Source organism: Microtus ochrogaster, linkage group LG3 (genome assembly GCF_000317375.1).
Source record: "Microtus ochrogaster isolate Prairie Vole_2 linkage group LG3, MicOch1.0, whole genome shotgun sequence".
In the NCBI taxonomy this organism is placed as follows: domain Eukaryota; kingdom Metazoa; phylum Chordata; class Mammalia; order Rodentia; family Cricetidae; genus Microtus; species Microtus ochrogaster.
Window position 1 is genome coordinate 33,101,639 of NC_022029.1, and position 7,078 is coordinate 33,108,716.

A 7,078-nucleotide genomic window follows, 5' to 3' on the forward strand; every position below is an offset into this window, starting at 1 on the left:
TCCAAGCCCGAGGCGAGGCGGGATAACGGGACCCGGAGGACGAAAGCAGGGCTGGCCGGCAGGGTGCGGGGAGGTGGGGGGGGGGGCGAGGCCGGCGAGTAACGGGCTCCAAGGGACAAGCCACCAAGGCCTGGGTGCGGGGGTCATCAGGGTGCACGGCTACCTCCTGGGGGGGCGCGGGGGAGGGCTCAGGGGTCCCGCCTTCTGCGGGAGAGGCTGCTCTGGGACAGCCCGGGTTCTGGGTGTGGTGAAGGGCGGCGGTTTCGGGAAGGCCGCCCGGCACCTGCGAGAGCGCGAGGGGTGTGGACTGTGGTCTCCGAGTTAATCATGAGCTTTCTGAGAGGTTCTGTTCAAATGCCTTCTCCCAGGACTTTCTAATTTGCCTTTTCCCCGAATCCCTACATCTAGACAGACGAGCTCCACCCCCATCTCCGAGATCCCCCCCCCCCCATCTCTGTCCCGCCAGTAGGGGATTTGGAATCCTATGCACCGAGTGCATTAGTGTCCACGCACGTCCGTCTGTGGAGTGTGGGCATCTGCGTGTCTTGAAGGGGTTACTGTGTCCCAGGAAGGGTGTGTGTGTGCCTTGTGTGTAAGTTGGTGCTGACTCCATCAGAACTTCTGGTCCCTCCTCCTCCCTCCCTGATTGCATCATTAGTGCTAATTGAGGGGCTTTCACACGCCAGTGCATTAGCTGTTTGGAGTGAGCTCCCCCCTCCTGCGAGATAAGCCGCTGCCCCTCCCCCTTGCAGCTCTCCACTTCCCTAGGGCCCAGAAACTGTCCACCTAGGTCCTCTCACCTCCTCTGGCTCCCTCCAGTTTTCCTCTGGACAGGAAAATCTTTCCCTTCCGGCAGTGTCATGGATAGGTGGAGGAGACTGGGGGCGGGGGGGAAGCGTAGGGGTGGAGAAGGAACCCAGAACCTTCTTTCTGAGGGGCTTTTTAGGGAGGGGAGGTTTTCCTTTAAGAGGTCTCACATTCCTGTCAAAGGCAAAAAGGGTCTCTGCAATTAGGGAATAGAAATTTCTGTCTAGTTCTTTTGTACATGGAAGGTGAGGTGGGGGGGGCAAATTTCTTATGCTTAGCCTGTGATCCTTTGAGGTAGGCCTTCTGGATTTGACTTTGTGGTCCCCTAAGACTCAGAAAGTGGGGTCCATGCTATCTTATTAGTCATGGGAAAGACAGGTTGAAGGAAGCCACGATTCCCCCTGAGAGATTTGGGTTTGATGAAGTCCCGTACTTTGGTCTGTTCCTGTTTAAGCTGCTCCGCCTGTCCTGGCCCATAGCTGCCGGGAGAGTGTGTGTGTGTGTGTGGGGGGGGGCTCTGAGCAGATGCCCTCCCCAGCCCTCACACCAGATGTCTTTGGTCTAATTAACTGTGCTGAGAAAACCAACCTGGGTTTGTAAACAGAGCTACTGGCTAAAGTCAACACGGAACAGCAGCAAACAGTAAACAGTCCCCTTGCACACAGCCTCCGTGGTGACCCAGCCCCCACCCACGAGGGAAGAGGAGGAACCGGGTGGATCAGAAATCGCCTATCTGCCTGGGTGACCCCAAGATGACTGCCATTTCCTTGCCAGTTCCACAGTGTCTACTCAAGAAGTGTGAGGACCAGCTACCATCCTCAGATAGGTCTACCTGCCTTCCAGCAATTTCACAGGCTACCTAGTCAAACATGGCCATCTTTGAGAAAGCCGTTGTGGGGGGCATATTCCTTGAAAGGCTTTCTTTGGGTCCTCTGCATGTTCATGACTCAGAGAAGCCTCCACAGGGAGGGATTGGTATTGTGGGTTTACAGCGCAGAGTTGGTGAATATAACGTGAACATTGTTAATTTCATTACACATCGTGTAGGTATTATAATAACATGTTCTGAAATTAGATAATTATCCCTATGATATCTCTGCCAAGCTTTGGTATTTCTGTTATGGTTTGAAAGTTCAGTGCACGAGGGCCAGAGAAATAGGCACAAATGGACACATATGTGCACACCCAGAGCCCTGAAAACAGGAGTCCTCCCTCCCTCCAGGAACAAAGAGCCTTCTTCACACTCTGTGTCCTTCAGCCCTCCCTCAGACACACAGACGTGCACCGTCAGAGAAGGAAACAGGATTTTGGCTCCTAAAAGAAAGAGATTAAACCTTTGGCCCTGACAGTTCTTAACCAAGTTTTGATTGTTTGGCTGTGTGCGTGTGTGTGTGTGCGCGCGCGCGCGCGCGTGCGCCACCCAGGAAGAGGCATTATTTTAAAGACTGGGCAAAGCTACTGTTCCCTCATCTATGTTTGTCCAGCCATCCAAAGAAAGGCCAAGCAAGGCCCACAGCACAGCCTGTGCCTCACAGGCCAGTGTCCAGCTCAGAGCCTGGTGCTGATTTTCAATACCAGCATCCCCTTGTTCCCACTCTATCTCCAACTCCAACCCCACCAGGAACCTTTAGACCATCAATAGCTAAACAAGGCTCCATGCTTTAGACTCACTGTGTTTTCTTTCTCTTCCCTTCTTCCCACTCCAGTGTAACAAACTAACCAGGATGCAGTGCTTGAGAAGGAGGCAGCTGGCCTAGACTCTACAAGGCTCCCTTATCCGGGAATTGCTTCTAGCTACTTCCTTCATAACATCGACCCTCCTGGGCTGCTTGTGTTGGTCTATCCATTTCCTTCCAGCCCAGGTCCCTAACATTCCGGGTGGAGTATTTTTCCTGCTGAAAGAACTGGCAGATGAACTGGACTGGTAATCCAGGCCTCCCCGGGCTCCCTCTAGCTCTCCATGCAGCCTGGCCCTCACCTTCCTGTCATAGAAAGCCACGTTCCCCAGCCTTGAAGCAGGTGTGGCCTCTTGGCCATCCTCTGCCTTGTCCCATGAGACCCTTCTCTTCCAAGTCTGCCTTCCTGGAGTGCCTTCTTCCAGGCCTTCCCTCAGTTTCCTTAGCTGCTTCTTTATGCTTTTCCAGAAAGTAGTAAGCTGGAGACAACACTTCTATAACCAGGATGCTTGTGTACTTGGAATCCTGAGGCTTTACTTTAAGAAAATGTCCACAGTCCTTTGCTCAGGTCTAGGAAAAGTTGAGTAACGAACTCTGGATTTGAAGTCAGAGATTCAGTCTCAGTTGAGAGTCGTCAGCATGTGCAATCTAGTATTAATAATAGCCAATACACATTTTTGACAGGGTAGGCAACGTGGTTGGCTATGATTCTTTCTCACAGCAGAACTGTCTTTGACTCCTTTGCCCTGTGGTTTCCACCAGAGAAATTGCTCAGGCTTCCAGACTCCCTTCAAATTTGGAGTGTTCACTTTTTCCAGAACCAGCAGACTAGCAGTTCAGACTAGCAGTTCATCAGAAAGGCCCTTCTCCATATTATGATGAGTTAGCAGAAGGCCTGGCATCATCATCAACTGTGGCCTTCTGATGCCACAGTGGCCAAGAGCAGGGTCCAGCCTCAGCTTTGTCCCCCTTGGAGCCAGTTACTCAGGGAGGGGAACCACTTTCAAAAGGAAGAAAGGTGGGGTGAGCACAGCTAGGCAACCTGTTCCTTCACCCCATCAGGTGGGAAGTGAAACTGACTTTTTCAAACAAGACAAAACAAAAACCAAACAAAAACAGATGATGGAGGTCGTGTTTCTGACATACAGGACATAAAGGAAGTCCCAAATCAGAGTCCCCAAGAAATTATGGGAGATGGGGATGGGAGAAAGACGGGATGGAGATGGAGTAAGATGCAGAAACATGAACAGACAAAAGCCCGGGATCTCTAGAGAGGTAGTCAGACAGAGATGGAGAGAGCTGTGCTCAGGAGAGATGGCTGCTTTCTGGAGAAAAGCTTGGTTCCCTTGGGTGGGGCTCTCTGCCTGGAAACTTGAGCCTCTTCACCCCTCCAACTATGTCATGGGGCCAGGCCCTCTTTCAACACAGGAATCAAAATGTCTTGGGCTCCTAATGCTCCCCACAGCTTGGCCTGTTCAGTGGCCTTTTCTCCTGTTCTTGTTTGCTATCTCCTTTCTGCTCAGTGCACCCACTGCTTGGGATCCCTTGTGGTGATCTCTGCTCCCCTCCATTTTCTGGCTTTCTAAGGTTGTACTTTCCATGACTACACTTTCTGGTATATGTCACCTGGAAGAAGGCATAAGGGGTTGTCTTTGGGGCTGGGACCCTGAACTGAATAGAGAAGCAGGGAGGTGGGAAAGAAAAACATCAAGGGCCAAACCCCAGGGCTTCTGTCTATCTTGGGCAGATGGAGTGGCGAGCTGAGAGCCAGAGAGAGGCCATGGGAATAAATAGACCCTGGCAGAAGCTGGTGAACCCGAGGCCTTCTCAGGGCATACAACAGCCAGGTCTGGAGGTATGCATGCAGATATAATATATCTAGCGATATATCACATCACACACACACACACACACACACACACACACACGTATGTATGTATAAGCTAGAGATAATATATCACACCTTCTCTGGCCAACCAATGCTCCATGAATAGATAGAAGAATGTTTCTCTTAGACTTGATCAAAAAGCAGGAATCCCCCCCACCTCAGTTTTTCAAGTCAGGGTTTCTCTTTGTAGCCTGGCTGTCCTAGAACTAGCTCTGTAGACCAGGCTGGCCTCAAACTCACAGTGATCCACCTGCCTCTGCCTTCTGAGTGCTAGGATTAAAGGCGTGCGCCACCACTGCCCAACTCTATGAATCCATTCTCTTTGCTGCAGCTTGGGAAGTGGAGGGGGACTAAAAGGGGGGGGGTCACTGAGTGTGCACCTGACTCTAAACTTACAGAGGGTGGGCAGTTCTCATCTGATCCCCTCTTTTTCCTGGGGGCACACCGGAGAAAGACACTACTCCTACTCAAGAGAGTCTTGACTCTGGGGCCACTCTCAGGAGTTTAAGGTATATCTGGGAAGATTCATCTCAAACCATTAGGACCTAAGTAAAGAAGAACATGGGCGGTCAAAGGGCAAAGGACAGAGAGGTGGACGAGCTATGCTGCCTGACCCTGATGGAGATCTGGCATGTTGGGAGGGCCAGCTCTGAACCAGGAAATGTCCTGTCTCCCTGACGTGTACCATGAGGACAGAATGAGTGTTCACTCTGTAGACGATGAGGCTTGTGGTTTTTAAGGATCTGCTGAACGATCCAGCCTGTGGAAGCAGCAGTGGACCCTGGCCCAGGTTCTAGGCCTTTCTGCCACTTTTCATTAGTTTCTGAGGGCGGGGGACTCTGGTCCGAGGGAGAAGCAGAGGGAGGCACCAATGGAGGCCAAGGCAGAACTTCATTACAGTCACTTTCGCCTCCAGGTAACAAGGTTGGGTCGTAAAGATTTATTATTTTATTGTTCTTATTAATACTAATGATAGAGCACACTTATTAAGCACGTTCCATTATCATATAATCTGCTTAACAGCTGCAGGAGATAAACGCTATCATTATGTCCAATTTTCATGATGAGAAAATTGACATAAGAAGGCAGAGATGAGGTGCCTGAAGACAGCTGTCAGGAGACTGAGTCTAAGCTTGGGTGCTGAGGCCTCTCACTACAAGGGTCTGCTGGAAATTCCCTTTTTTCACTTGCATTGTAGCTTACCATCTGTCTGGGCTGAGTTGATTTCTGTAACAAAAATCCCAGAGCTGCCATCTTGGTTAGAAGGTAAGTGTGTGCTGTCGTGGTGCTGTAAGAGCATTCAAAGAATAGAGGTAGATAGGGCCCTTCTGGGGTGAGTAGCTATTGGGACACCTTGAAGAGGTTCTGAAGTAAAAAACCAGGTTTCACTCAGCTCCTATGCAGAGTACTTCAGAAACCCCAGAGGGCTCTGTAATCATTCCTCCCTCCTCTTTTCTGAGGATGAGGGAACGAACTAAACAGAAATGATAGTTTACAAAGGGTTAACCTGATTCTGGGAGTCTGTGTGGAATTAAAATAATTATTTGAAAAATTCAGAAAAAGCGTGCACACATGCGCGCACGCACACACACAAAGGAAGCAAAAAATTACACAAAATCCTTCCATTAAAGTAGATTACCTGTAGGCAAGATGTGAGAGACATCTTGCCTGCTCCTCCAGCCCCATCTGCAGAGGTGACTACTATGACCCCAGACGTAGAGGCTCCTGAAGATGCCTCTTGGACCCATCAGCCCCTCCTCCACCAGCTTGCCTTGCCTTTTGCAGTCAAGTTCAAGGTTAGACACCTCAGGACGCTTGATGTTTCCAAGAAGTTTCCATGCTCAAATTCCAGTCCTGGGCTGTTCAACAACAACAACAACAAACCCCAGAAAACCCCAAAGCAAACCTTTCAGTTGGGTTTGTTCTCCAGAGCCTCGGCCCTTCTCTCACGCATGCTCCAGGATTGGGTTTCTTCCTAGCTCAAAGCATGCATGGGCACCAGATTCATCTGCCAATAACACTGCTTCGAACACACCGTTTTCCTGCTGGGAAGATCTTTGATGATCCCCCATCATTTGGAGAGTAATTTAACTGGCGCTTACAGTCAGGCGCAACCTACCTCTTGGATTCTTGTGTACACAAGTACTTCCTGACTCAGAGTGGCAGCCCAGCTGGTAGCTTCACCAATCTTAGGAGTTCTTCCCCCACCTATCTGCTAGCTTATTCTTTCTGAAACTGTCACAAATGACCTGGGGCTGGAAATATACATCGTTTTCTCTTTCTGCTTTAATTCCCTGTTGAAGTTAAGAACAATGGAACTTGAAGTTCCTGTCATGGTCACACCCCTGCTCAGCTCTGTGTCTTGATCATCGACTTTAGTCTCTATCCCGTGGTGTTTCTTGACATATTTCTCTCTATCTCTCCTTCTCTGGGTTTTTTTTTTTTTTTTGAGACAGGGTTTCTCTGTGTAGTCGTGGCTGTACTGGAACTTGCTCTGTAGATCAGGCTGATCTTGAGCTCACAGAGAGTGCTGGGACTAAAAGCATGCCTCACTGCTGCCCAGCTGACATAGCCTCTTTCTGTTTTGTTTTCTTTTGAGACAGGTCTTGCTTGGTAGCCCAGACTTGCCTGGTATTGCTATCTAGACAAGATTGGCCTTGAATTTGTCTTCCTCTGGCCTCTGCCTCCCAAATGGCAGGAGTACAAG